Source organism: Halichoerus grypus, chromosome 4 (genome assembly GCF_964656455.1).
Source record: "Halichoerus grypus chromosome 4, mHalGry1.hap1.1, whole genome shotgun sequence".
Lineage (NCBI taxonomy): Eukaryota > Metazoa > Chordata > Mammalia > Carnivora > Phocidae > Halichoerus > Halichoerus grypus.
The window spans coordinates 178,884,598-178,898,253 of NC_135715.1; the positions used below are offsets into that span (position 1 = coordinate 178,884,598).

At 43.3% G+C, this 13,656-nt stretch overlaps 1 protein-coding gene across 9 annotated transcripts in view; it reads left to right on the forward strand.

Annotated features, from left to right (window-relative positions):
- The window catches only part of MOGAT1 (monoacylglycerol O-acyltransferase 1), a 101,096-nt gene that overhangs the window by 70,071 nt on the left and 17,369 nt on the right, over positions 1-13,656 (forward strand). The window contains exon 9 of one of the 9 annotated variants that reach the window (XR_013447383.1): positions 2,863-2,947. The exons of the other annotated variants lie outside the window; for them this stretch is intronic. The gene's annotated coding sequence lies outside the window, so the exon portion shown is untranslated. Of the gene's footprint in view, positions 1-2,862; positions 2,948-13,656 lie in introns of those variants that run through there. 9 annotated transcript variants of the gene reach the window in all.

Below are 13,656 nucleotides of genomic sequence, written 5' to 3' on the forward strand. Positions count from 1 at the left end.
CAATAAAAAATTGTGGAAGACAAATTCATTTAGGTCTAGTTTCACCTCTGTAAACGGGGACCCAATCTATGCCAGGAAAACCCTATGCCCCAATTCTTTCCCCCTCAAAAGCCTCTGAAATTAAAGAGGTAAGACCATGGCTAAGTATAGACTTTATAGATTCCACTATTTATAAGAAACAGAACTCCAGGGGCACCTGGGGGGCATGGTCTGTTAAGCATCTGACTCTTGGTTTCAGCTCAGGTCATGATCCCAGGGCCGTGAGATCGAGCCCCTGCATTGGGCTCCATGCTCAGTGGGGAGTCTGCTTGAGATTCTCTCTCCCTCTCCCCGCTGCCCCTTCCCCCTCTCTAAAATAAATAAGTAAATCTTAAAAAAAAACAACAACAGAACTTCAGTTATTCTTCTCTTTTCAAATCCAAAATGGGGTGGTTAGATTATGTAGAAAGAATAAGATATTGAGATCTGGTGAGATGAAAAACGTTAAAGTCAAGTGAAGAAGCCATGCCCAGTTTATCAACTATTGGTTGATAAGTTTTAATCTATCTTATTTGTATGGTTTCTAAAAATCACAAAGAATGAAAAATAAAACATGCAATGCAACAGTAAAATTTGAGTAAACAAGTGTTCTTTATTTACCTTAAAAATGATTACTCTTTTAAAAATATAAGCAGAAATAGGAGTGCTTGGCTGTCTCAGTTGGTAGAGCATGTGACTCTTGATTTCAGGGTCATGAGTTTGAGCCCCAGTTTGGGGGTAGAGCTTACTTAAAAAAATATATATATATATATATTTTTTCTGCATATATATATATGCAGAAATAAGATTAGATGCATATTTTGAACTTCTTTGTCTTCTCATAAAGCAAAGAAAAGTTTTGCTTCAAATGTATTTTAGGTATTATATAGGCCAGGTATTCCCAGATAGTGACATAAAGACAACTGGTAAGGAGTTGTTGACTGACCCCACTACCAATCCTTGGAAACCTGCAGACCAAATCCCCTCCCGGCAAGTTCCCAGTATACATCTAAGTCCCATAATAAAAGAAAAGCTTTTTCAATGTTCTCAGTGGGAGTGCTACTATGGCATTTGCTCTGGATCTATAAAATATTTCATTTCACGGGCGCCTGGGTGGCTCAGTCGTTAAGCGTCTGCCTTCGGCTCAGGTCATGATCCCGGGGTCCTGGGATCGAGGCCCGCATCGGGCTCCCTGCTCCGCGGGAAGCCTGCTTCTCCCTCTCTCACTCCCCCGGCTTGTGTTCCCTCTCTCGCTATCTCTCTCTCTGTCAAATAAATAAATTAAAAAAAAAAAAAAAATTTCATTTCACTTCAGTTCCATCTCCTCATGGCCCTCAAAATTAATCTTCATCAATATTGGATTATTTTTCATGATGCTGCAATCATTCAATTCATTCACCTTCCTGTGTGGTATCATTTTACAAATTAGGAAACTGGAGCTATTAAAAAGATAGAGGGGCACCTGGGTGGCTCAGTCGTTAAGCGTCTGCCGTCGGCTCAGGTCATGATCCCGGGGTGCTGGGATCGAGTCCCACATCGGGCTCCCTGCTCAGCGGGAAGCCTGCTTCTCCCTCTCCCACTCCCCCTGCCTGTGTTCCCTCTCTCGCTGTGTCTCTCTCTGTCAAATAAATAAATAAATAAAATATTTTTTTTAAAAGATAGAAAAATTCCTGTAACCACACAAAATATCATTCCATAACAAAAGTCTTTATTTTCATCTTTCATTTCAGCGGCCTTTTTCTTCAAGGAAATAAATCAGATTTAAATTGATTGTACCCAAGCTGTTATTTACCAAAGCTCTTTGCCTGCAATCCCAGAAGCTGCCACCAGGTGGTGGTGAGCCAATTTGGATGCATGGGCTCTGCCCAGGGAGGTGTGAGGGTCTGACAAAGCTTGAGTTGTTTTACTTCAAAAAAAGGAGAAAGAGGGAGAGGAAGAGAAAGAGAAAGAGAAGAGAAAGAGAAAGAGAAAGAGAAGGAAAAAGAAAAAGAGAAAAAGAGAAGAGAAAGAGAAAGAAAAAGACTACCAATGCCCCCACTGTTAGAACTGTTTTTATTTTTTATTTTTACTTTTCAAAAGATTTTTTTTTTTTAAAGATTTTATTTATTTATTTGACAGAGAGAGAGATAGCGAGAGCAGGAACACAAGCAGGGGGAGTGGGAGAGGGAGAAGCAGGCCTCCCGTCGAGCAGGGAGCCCGATGTGGGACTTGATCCCAGGACCCCGGGATCATGACCTGAGCCGAAGGCAGACGCCTAACGACTGAGCCACCCAGGCGCCCTACTTTTCAAAAGATTTTATTTATTTGACAGAGAGAGAGAGAGAGCACAAGTAGGGGGAGTGGCAGAGGGAGAGGGAGAAGCAGACTCCCCGCTGAACAGGGAGCCCGATGTGGGGCTCGATCCCAGGACCCCGGGATCATGACCTGAGCCGAAGTCAGCTGCTTAACCAACTGAGCCACCCAGGCGCCCAGTACTGTTTTTTTTTTGTTTTGTTTTTTTAAAGATTTTATTTATTCGTTTGACAGAAACACAGCAAGAGAGGGAACACAAGCAGGGGGAGTGGGAGAGGGAGAAGCAGGCTTCCCTCTGAGCAGGGAGCCTGACACGGGGCTCGATCCCAGGACCCCGGGATCATGACCCGAGCCGAAGGCAGACACTTAATGACTGAGCCACCCAGGCGCCCCCCAGTACTGTTTTTAAATTAGATATTTTTTATCTTTTCGAAACTTAAAAACATTTTAACATCATACAGATTTTAAAAGTAGTAATATGGTGATTCACTAACACTGATTCTTTGATCTCTTTCTTCATGTTTTTCCACTCTCTGCCTGCATTCCTTGTAGGAAGGCAGGAGGAAAGAACCACAGGGCTCAGCGGACTGGCACCCAGAAGGATCAGGGGACTTTTTGTGAATGGAGAGTGGAGGAAGGTTGGTTTTCATCAAACCTAAGAGATAAGAAAATGACAGCCTTGGGGCACCTGGGTGGCTCAGTCGTTAAGCGTCTGCCTTCGGCTCAGGTCATGATCCCAGGGTCCTGGGATCGAGCCCCGCATCGGGCTCCCTGCTCAGCAGGGAGCCTGCTTCTCCCTCTCCCACTCCCCCTGCTTGTGTTCCCTTTCTAGCTGTCTTTCTGTGTCAAATAAATAAATAAAATCTTTAAAAAAAAAAAAAGAAAATGACAGCCTTCTGGCTTAGTAAAGACAAATCATGGAAAAGCAAAATTGAAGTAAAAATTTAAAGAAAAATTCAAGTTTTCACTAAATCTTGGAGCCATGGTAACAATGGATGTGGCAACTTGCTCCAAATAATAGTTCCTGTGTGAAAGGCAGGGAAGTAACAGGAAAGCACGTGGAGATGAACAGAGTTTAGGTTTATTTCCACATATATGTTGAAGGCTCCCGACTTTTCTATTAGTAAGAATCAGCAGCTGCTGCTTCTGTTCATGCCCCAACTTTATAGGGAACTCAACAAACCTTTCCTGGATACAAGACCCCGAGGGACGTACTCTTCATGGAGGCTGGTTGTCCACATTTCAGTGACACATTTGTGAAAGGTGCTCTGCTGGATGTTTTCATGGCTTCTGATAGGAGTCAGATAAGGAGGAATTTTCCCCCTTTTACAGTTGAGGAAATCGAGGGCCAGAAAGGTAAACAGCTAGCCTAAAACCATGACTTTAACTTCAACAGGCAGAATTTGAACCTGGATCCATTTGACCCCAATGCCTTTTTTTTTTTTTTTCATTCCAGCTCACCACACCACCTCTGTAACAAATAAATAACTTTGCCACCATGTTTTTCTGGATAGGATCCTATGTCTCATATTTATTTAAAGAAATATGTACGGGGTGGGGATGGCTGGCTCTGTCAGAAGAGCTTGCGCCTCTTGATCTCAGGGTTGTGAGTTCAAGCCCCAGGTTGGGTGTGGAGCCTACCTAAAAATAAAAAAAAATGTTTATCGGGCTCTCGCCTGCAACCTGTCCTTCCCCCTTGCCCCTGCTATAACACATAGGATCCGCCAGGGCCCCGCTGACACTTAAAACCGATCTAGTTTGACTTGAGATGGGCTGTAGAATACACATGGGATTTTGAAAACTTGCTAAGAAAAAGATAACATTTCACTAATGAAGTTGTTCTATCGGTCATGTGTTGAAATGATATTATGGCCATATGAGGTAAAATAAAATATTAATTAAAATTAATTCCATCTCTTTCTTCGTACCTGTTTAATGTGGCTACGGGAGAATTTCAATTACCCCCGCAGCTCACATTCTGTTTCTAAAGGACAGCTCAGCAGTCTAGGCTGTACTTAGATCTCTTCTTTGTTGCTTTCTTCGTAGATTAAGTTGCTATTACTGGGAGTTTAAGGAGGATTTGTGGAAGAAGGGCCGACAGCTTCTCAGCAGGCCCGGGTGTTAGAGGGGACCCTAATACCACACACTTAACGCGGCTAATCTGCTTTAGCAGGGAAATTAGCGGCCTCGGTCATTAACAGACTTAAGCCCTTGAGGAAGCTTGGCCTTTGAAAACACTACCTGTCTTTTCGGATTATATCTTACGGAATTTTTAAAAAGGACGGGGACGAAATAGTCAAGGAACAAAACAGACCTATTCTCACTCGGTTTTGTCAAATGACAGGCCAAGTTTGAGGTTTCTAAATTTGTCCCAAGTTTACCTGAGTAGTGAGCTGAGAGCTCTCGCATTGTTTGCTTCCACGTACAAAGAAAATGCCTGTAATGACTGTGGTCCCCTTTTCATGCAAGAGCTGAAAGGGATGGAAAAGTACGTTTGCTCTGGAGAGGCGAAGAAATAGAAAGAAACCCTACAGGGAATATCACATTACCCCCTCCAGCTGGGAAAAAGACAGGCTGGCCCAAGATGGGATTTCAGCCCTGTGGTTAAGTAAGCAAACAATCTAACCATGTCATAGAATAATAATAACACGAAAGGGGAGAGAGAAATCCAGGTCAACTGCCCACATTCAGCAGCCGGAGACACAGAGGCCCAGGGAGTCGGGGCTGGTTGCGGTCACTTAACATCACCACGGATCGGTCTTACATCTGCAGGTGGTGGTGGGTGGGATGGAACTTCACCTGTAATCGGTTCAGGGCCCTCCAGCTACCGTGTACGTTAGAATCACCTGGGGATTGTTGACGGTCCCTATGCATAAGGCCCCTTGACTTCTTCTGCCTCTTGGCTTTGCACTTGACTCTTCCTGAATTCCCAGTTCACTGTTCTTACATCTCCTGCCTTTGCCTCCCTCCGGATCTCTGCAGGGCCGTCTCCCTCTCCCTCTCGTGTGACCCTCCCCTGCCATGCAGCACTTCCCGAGAGAGAGGCCTGCCTGGCCGCCTGCTCCACCCCCATGTCATCATCACATCGCTGTTTTTCTTCCAGGAATCTGCTGAACCATTCCCACCAGCTCCTGCAATTGTCTGGCCCCTACGTAGGTATCTGTGGACTGGAGGAATGGGGAACAGATTCTTAGCAGTGACACTCTCTGGGACATTGTCTTCTAAGGGTATAATTTCAAGGGAAATATACTTCCAGTTATGTACATTGGGGAAAATATGATTTAATTTTGAGAAATCTATTTTCCAGTTCAACTCTTCCGAATCACATCTGTTCCATCATGTGAGGCTCATCTGGGTGGACAATTTGCAGATACATCAGCTCTAAGATAGACTCCTAGGCTATTTAAAGGGACATTTTACCCATGATCCAAAAAGGAACTTTGCCTGGATAATAAAGAGTGATCAGCATAAGAGTATTACATGATCGAATGGAAACATTGGCTTCCAATGAAGATCAAATTACAATTGCACTTCTTGCAATGAAGGAATAACAGGGCGCCTGGGTGGCTCAGTCGTTAAGCATCTGTCTTCGGCTCAGGTCATGATCCCAGGCTCCTGGGATCAAGTCCAACCTCGGGCTCCCTGCTCAGCGGGAAGCCTGCTTCTCCCTCTCCCACTCCCCCTGCTTGTGTTCCTGCTCTCGCTGTCTCTGTCTCTGTCAAATAAATAAATAAAATCTTAAAAAAAAAAAAAAAAGAAAGGAATAACAATGTGGCAATTAAAGGAAAAGCTTTCCGGGTGAATAGTACTGCCACATCAAGTAACAGAGGTAGCAGGCTACAGGGTCATGGCATTCGATGTATTTGTGCATCCCCATATTCATGAATTCTATAAAACAGTACAAAGAGATCCTGTAAATACGCAGAGGTCCCAGCCCATTCTCAAATGCATTAATGGGAAGCTGCCATTTCCCATTGAAATCAGCACTTACTTTAGCACGTGCTCCTTGCAGGGTGCAAAGCCTGGTTTCTCAAAAGCGTTGCTCCTAGAGCAGCAGGAACACTAAAACTGGTTACAAATGCAAAATGTCAGGCTCTATATCCCAGTCCCACAGAATCCGAACCTGCATTTTAACAAGATTCCCAGGGAATTCACATGTGGGCGCACGCGCGCGTGCACACACACACAGAATTTGAGAAGAATTGGTCTAGAATCAGACTCTAGACTAGTGAGACTACAGACATTTTTGATTGTCACGCCTGGGGATGGTGAGGAGGCAGGATGTTACTGGCAGCTAGTGGGTAGAGGCTGGGGATGCTGTCCAGCATCCTTAGAATTCACAGGATGGTCCTCCACACCGAAAAAGAATGATCCAACACAGGGGTGCCTGAGTGGCTCAGTCGTTAAGCATCTGCCTTCGGCTCAGGTCATGATCCCAGGGTCCTGGGATCGAGCCCCGCATCCGGCTCTCTGATCAGCGGGAAGCCTGCTTCTCCCTCTCCCACTCCCCCTGCTTGTGTTCCTTCTCTCACTGTTGTCTCTGTCAAATAAATAAATAAAATCTTTAAAAATATATATTTTAAAAAAATAAATAAAAATCAATAATTCAATAGTCATGCACATAACAGTTTGTGGCCCAAACAAACAAAAAATCACCACCTATTGCATAAGAAGCCAAGGGTTTCATGGGAAAGATATTTTAAAATAAGTTAAACCCACCATCATCAACCTCCCCATTCCTGTCTCCCTTCTGCACCTTGTTCTCATTGCAAGTTTGCTTCCTCCTTCCTCCAAATGCTCCAGGCTCTCAGGCAATGCTCTTTCCCCTCTCCTTCTTCTGCCATAGTCCCCCGCCAACCCTAAAATGTCAGTAGGCACTGTGTCCTCGGGGCTCCCCCTCTCCCAGCTCCTCTCCCAGCCTCCAGGATCTCCCCCCCCACCCCCACTGGCACACTCAGTCTAGACTGTCTGCGTCTGGCTGTATCTCCCCCAGTTTACTGGGGCCCGAGTCCCACCCCCAGAGAATTTCTGTGCGTTGCTCTGGGTGTGGCCTGGACAGGGGTGATTTCCAAGCTCCTCAGCCAGGGTTTAGAACCACGGCTCTCAGATATAGGTCAATCTCCTTAACTCACGGGGAGTCTGAGGCCATCCTGCCCAAGCATCCTTTTCAGGCTTACTGCTCCTCCTCCGCATCTTGACCTCTTCACTTTCTATCCATGTTCCCCCAAATGCCATGCACTTTTTAAAAAGTGGCTTTTCCTTATTAAAAAATGTAGCAGTCTATTTATATAGTTTGGAAAAGACAGAGCATGATGAAGATGAAATTGATTTACCTCTAATTCCAGAGCTAAGTGGTAATCAGTGTCATATATCTGTATTTCCTACCAGTATTGCCCTGGGCAGAGGCACACATAAGGCCAGCCCTGTCCTGCACCCGAGCCTCAGTTCATACAGGTCCTCCTGCCTGGAAGGCCCTCCCTCCCCTTCCCTACCTTAGCCTCCCAGCAAACTACTACAAACCGCCTCAGTGCCCATCACATACAAGTGCTTCTCTTCGGCACACCTGCGTGGCTCAGCTGGTTAAGCGTCTGCCTTTGGTTCAAGTCATGGTTCCAGGGTCCTGAGTTCGAGTCCTGCATTGGGCTCCCTGCTCAGTGGGGAGCCTGCTTCTCCCTCTCCCTCTGCCTGCCACTCCCCCTGCTTGTGCTCTCTCTCTCTGACAAATAAATAAATAAAATCTTAAAAAAAAAACAAAAACAAGTGCTTCTCTTCTGCAAAATCTTTCCTGATCAACCAATCTCAGGGTGGATGGAATGTCTTGTCCCATATCTGCGTTCCCACAGCACTGTACTTCCTTCATGGCGTTTATCCGGGGTGGGGTGGGGCTGGATCATTGACTGCTCCTTACTTTCCCCTGCGAGACTGAGATCTCTGAGTGTGGGAAGTCAAGACTTTCTTTTATGTATTACTTTTGCTTGTTTGTATTTTAATCTCTGATGCCTAGCACAGAGGAAGAGGGATTTACTAAATGTTTATGGAATTGATGAATTTGCTTCCGTAATTGAATTAGAGAACAAGGTGTATCTATCCCTTGGTGGAGCCATTCTGGACCGTAGCATTTTAATTGGTGATGACCAGTTTTTGTTGTCTCTTTAAAATTTGGCTTCATTCCTTTCTGTGCTTAACACTATTCACTGTTCTTTGATCCTGGGTGACTAGACAATCCTACTATTTTAATTGAAGTCAAAACGATGGAGAACAACCATAATGAGTTTTTCTCTTTTATTCATGTTTTGTAGAATTGGGCTATGTGGGAAAGGGGTGGATGGAGTAAAATGGCACAAAAGTAGCTGCTTTGACCTTATCAACAAGGAGAACATATAGCCATGGACTTCCCAAGCCCCAAAGGTGACGTTTGAACTGATAATGTTGTAATAAGTGTATTTGGTTTTACCTGGGAGGGATGCTGGACTATGCTTTAGTTTTAAAGATACTCCAAAATTCACAGCAGGAGCACTGCAGAGGAGGGATGGGAAGACTTCCGAGCCTTAATACTAATAGTTACCTTTGGTCAAGAGAACTACAGCTATACATGCATTTTCCCATTTCTTATCTGGAGCATAAGGATGCTGAATAACAATAGCAAAAATCAGCAATTCTACATACAAAATAATTAATATTTTATTTTTTTAAAAATTTTTAAAAGATTTTATTTATTTATTTGACAGAGAGAGAGACAGCAAGAGAGGGAACACAAGCAGGGGGAGTGGGAGAGGGAGAAGCAGGCTTTCCGCTGAGCAGAGAGCCCAACACGGGGCTCGACCCCAGGACTCTGGGATCATGACCTGAGCCGAAGGCAGACGCCCAATGACTGAGCCACCCAGGCGCCCCAAAATAATTAATATTTTAAAGAAAATATTTAATTTACTGAAATTATAGTCTTTTTTTTTTTTTAAGGAAATGGTAAAATACCAGGAAGTAAAATCGGTAATTGAGTGATTCAGAAGAGAAAACAAATGCTGAATTCTGAGCAAGGCGATGTCCTTATATGAACTCATTATCATTATTGACAATTAAGATTGCAAGACTGCCCTTTAAGTCCTTCCTACCAGCTACCATCCCATCTTATTATCATACAAACTCCTCAGTCCTTGCATTAGTACTGCTTTCAATTGTGAACTAGTAATTTGTTGGCTCCTAGGGGGACTTGGATGTAAAAAAAAAACAATGAGCCGGTTCAATTACATTTCAACAAAAATGGGACAAATTACTGTTTGTTTCTCCTTCCCAGCCAAATCCCAAGGGGCAATTTGAGGCTGGGATTTGAGTTTGGGCAGAAGCTGATTTCCTTGTCCTACTTGGCCAGGCCTTTGGATTCTATGCTAGGTAAGGGCTGCCTCTGGGCCCAGGTGGCTTCTAGAACTTTTTAGGAACACAGCTTTGGAGGCAGACTCCTTCAGTACGACCCTGAGTCAGTGATTTCACTTATCTGAGCCTCAGTTTTTTTCAGTAAAAAAACAAGCCCATTCCCAAGGATGTTTTGGGGTTAAATGAGGTATTCCATAAAAACATTTAGCACAACGTTTGTACATAGTATGGTCTCAATAAATGGTAGCAATTACGATAGTTCACATCACATCCACCATAATATATTAGTAAAAGTCCTGGATATCCTGAGTCAGGTCTGAATCTTTCCAGAGTTCATTGGATCCCCTGGAGAAGCCACAGGCTTGCCCACAGTAGACCTGCTTGACCATCCTCATGTCTGAACTTGGGGTTCTAGAGAAATTCAATAATGGAAAACAAAAGATTTAAGGAAACTTATTTTTTTTTTTTTATCAGATCTCTGGGACTAAGTAATGGGATGTCACTCTCTATCAACAGTAACCTTCCTTAAGAATATAGATGATATTCTGAAATTCCTTGGAATGAATTCTCCTAGATCTTTAACTTTGAGGACCTTCAGTTAATACATTTCCTTGTTTTCAATTGAGTCTGATTGACTGAACGTTTGGTTGGGAAGATTGGTTCTAATGCTGTACCAGAGACTGTCAAAACAGTGGTGACTAAATAAGATGAAATGTCATTTCTTGCTCATGTAAGAGTCAGGATATATAGTCCATGACTGGCATGGTGGCTCCATAATCATCAGGAACTGGGCTCCTTCGACCTTGTTGCTCTGCTGTTTGTACTGTGAGGCTTCAAGTCCATGGCCCAAAATGGCTGCTCCAGCTCCGGCCATCCCAGCCAGTGGGAGAGAAATAGAAAACACAGCAATAACTCTTTCCTTTACGGGAAAAACTGGAAAGCTTCTCAAGTCACTTTTACTGTATCTCACTGTTCTGAAATTAATCACAACTCCATACCTACCTAAGAATAATGGATGATATCATCTTGATTTGGGATGGCCATGTGCCCAAGTGAAAAATGGAGCTTCAGTTAGTATGTGAGAAAAGAGGACAAGCCGGGGAAGATAACCAATAATCTTCATTACATTCACTGTCTATACCAGCCTGCTGCTTTCAGAGACAAATGGGGATTGTCCCAGCTGAATGGGAAGCAGAACTGGCTCAAATGCCTTCAGCTACCCTTTCCTGATTGTATTCCCCATATTCAGAAAATTTTCTTCTGATTGAAAATCAAAAGCCATGCCAGTTACTAAACCTTCTGTCTATGTTACTAAGGGAATTCTTCCGCACTGAACTTTAAAAAAGAAACAATAGGGGCTCCTGGGTGGCTCAGTCGGTTAAGCATCTGCCTTCAGCTCAGGTCATGATCTCAGGGTCCTGGGATCCAGCCCCACGTTGTGGGGGGGTAGGTCAGGGGGAGTCCTTGCTCAGCGGGAAGTCTGTTTCTCCCTCTCCCTCTGCCGCTCCCCTAACTCGTGCTCTCTCTCTTTCTCAAATAAATAAATAAAATCTTAAAAAAATAAAAAGAAAAAAGTGATTATAGGGGTGCCTGGGTGGCTCAGTCGTTAAGCGTCTGCCTTCGGCTCAGGTCATGATCCCAGGGTCCTGGGATCGAGCCCCGAATCGGGCTTCTTGCTCCGCGGGAAGCCTGCTTCTCCCTCTCCCACTCCCCCTACTTGTGTTCCCTCTCTCGCTGTGTCTCTCTCTGTCAAATAAATAAATAAAATCTTTAAAAAAAAAAAGTGATTATAAAAGTAAAATATAGAAAAAAAATTTAAGATAAAAAACTCCTAAACAAATAATACATAATACATCATATGTTAATTTAAAAATAAAAGAAAGAAAGAAAGAACAAAGATAAAGAAAACTCTATAGTTTCATCCATCTAGCAGTAATAACTGTTTAGCATTTTGGTGGACACTTTTCATATTATTCATATTATTTCTCTTTATATATGAGAATTTTAACATAAAAGTGAAATCATGCCATACAAATTGGTTTAAAACTTAATTTTTCAGACTTAATAGGTTACTGATATCTTTTCTTTCCATTAGCTATTCTATAGCATCATTTTTCCTCTGTTTTATTTTTTTAAGGTACTATTCACTTAAAATAAAATTGGCCAACTGTAAGTGTGAAGTTTGATGACTTTGGATAATTGTGTACAGTCTTATAACTATCACTATGCACAAGATAGAGGACAGTTCCTCACCTTAAAAAGTTTTCTGCTCTGGTTCCTAAGCATTCATTCCCTCTCCTTACAACAGGTCCTAGGCATCCTGTGGGACATGATGCTGATGTGATGGTTTTAGCATCATTTAAATGTCTTTTATTCTTTTATATTGCTATACCATAATTTATTTATCGAATACCTTGTTTGGGGAAATTAAGTTGTTTTTAGATTTAAAAAAATTCTTTTTAATTTTTGTAATACAGACATTTAGAGGTACGTTTTTGCCTTCATCATTTAATTTTTGTAATACAGACATTTAGAGGTACGTTTTTGCCTTCATTTCCTATAAATTTCTACACAAGGAACTACCTAAACAATAAAATGATATGCAGACTTTTAAGGTTTTGGGAAAGGTGAACAATACAAATTGCTCCCCACAGGATTATGGCACCAGTAATGCACGTGAAGGGTCATTTCCCTACATTCTGGCTGGATCAGTTTGGTTGGTGAACTAAGCATCTCATCTTGATTGCATTTTTAAAATATTAGTAAGTAATCTTTTCTTTCTGGGTGTATTGATCATACCATTTACCTATTTCATTTTTTTTTTTTTAGGTTTTATTTATTCATTTGAGACAGAAATATATATAGAGAGAGAGCATGAGCAGGGGGAGAGGCAGTGGGAGAGGGAGAGGCAGGCTCCCCGCCAAGCCAGGAGCCAGACGTGGGGCTCGATCCCAGGACCCTGGGATCATGACCTGAGCCGAAGGCAGACACTTAACCATCTGAGCCACCCAGGCGCCCCTTTATTTATTTATTTATTAGATTTAAACCATTTACCTACTTCAGCTAAAGTTTCTCTGTGGTTCAGGCTCTGTGCAGATTCACATTAAAAGAACCATTCATGGGGTGCCTGGGCAGCTCAGTCGGTTAAACGGCTGCCTTTGGCTCAGGTCATGATCCCAGGGTCCTGGGATTGAGCACCGAGTTGAGCTCCTTGCTCAGCAGGGAGCCTGCTTCTCCCTCTCCTGCTCGCCCTTCCCCCTGCTGGTATTTTCTCTCTCTGTCAAATAAATAAATAAAATCTTTTAAAAAAATAAATAAAAAATGAAAAGAATCATTCACATTACTGAAGCACAAGTCAGGATCCAAAAGTAACAAAAGATAAATATCATTATCTTGTCTCATCTTGTGAAGAACATGGAAGGAAATCCGATCTACAATCATGTTCCCATGCCTCACGGCCTTTCCTCCACTCCTCAGTTCTCTTGCTCTACATCTTTCAGTATCCCAGGCTGCTAAGACTCAGCCCTGAGGGTGTTCTCTCTACCCGCCTCTCTCCCTCCCTGCACTGGCTTATCCTGTGTAGGTGGAGTTGGCCTCTCTTTCAGCCTCCCAAACCTCTCCCAACCACTTGGCTAGAGGAGCAAGGGAACAAACAAAGATGAGATCTCCCTATGGGCAGAGTCCCAAATGGGGTGCTCTTCCTCCCAAATGGACCAGCACCCTTTGGGTTACTTGCCCCACCACCAACCCCACCATGCTTCCTGAAGGACAGTTGCTTCCACAGAGAAGACATTGTAGTTGAGAAGTATCTGTGCTTTACTTTTCCCTTCTCTTCCTACCCACCGCCTATCTCTCATTCTATCCCCAAGAGCATGCTCATCACCTACCTACCCTCCGCCCCTTTTAGCTTTCCCCTTCTTTAAAAAAAAAAAAAAAAAATCTCTGGTGGACCAGATGTGCCAGATTTGGAAAGGTGGG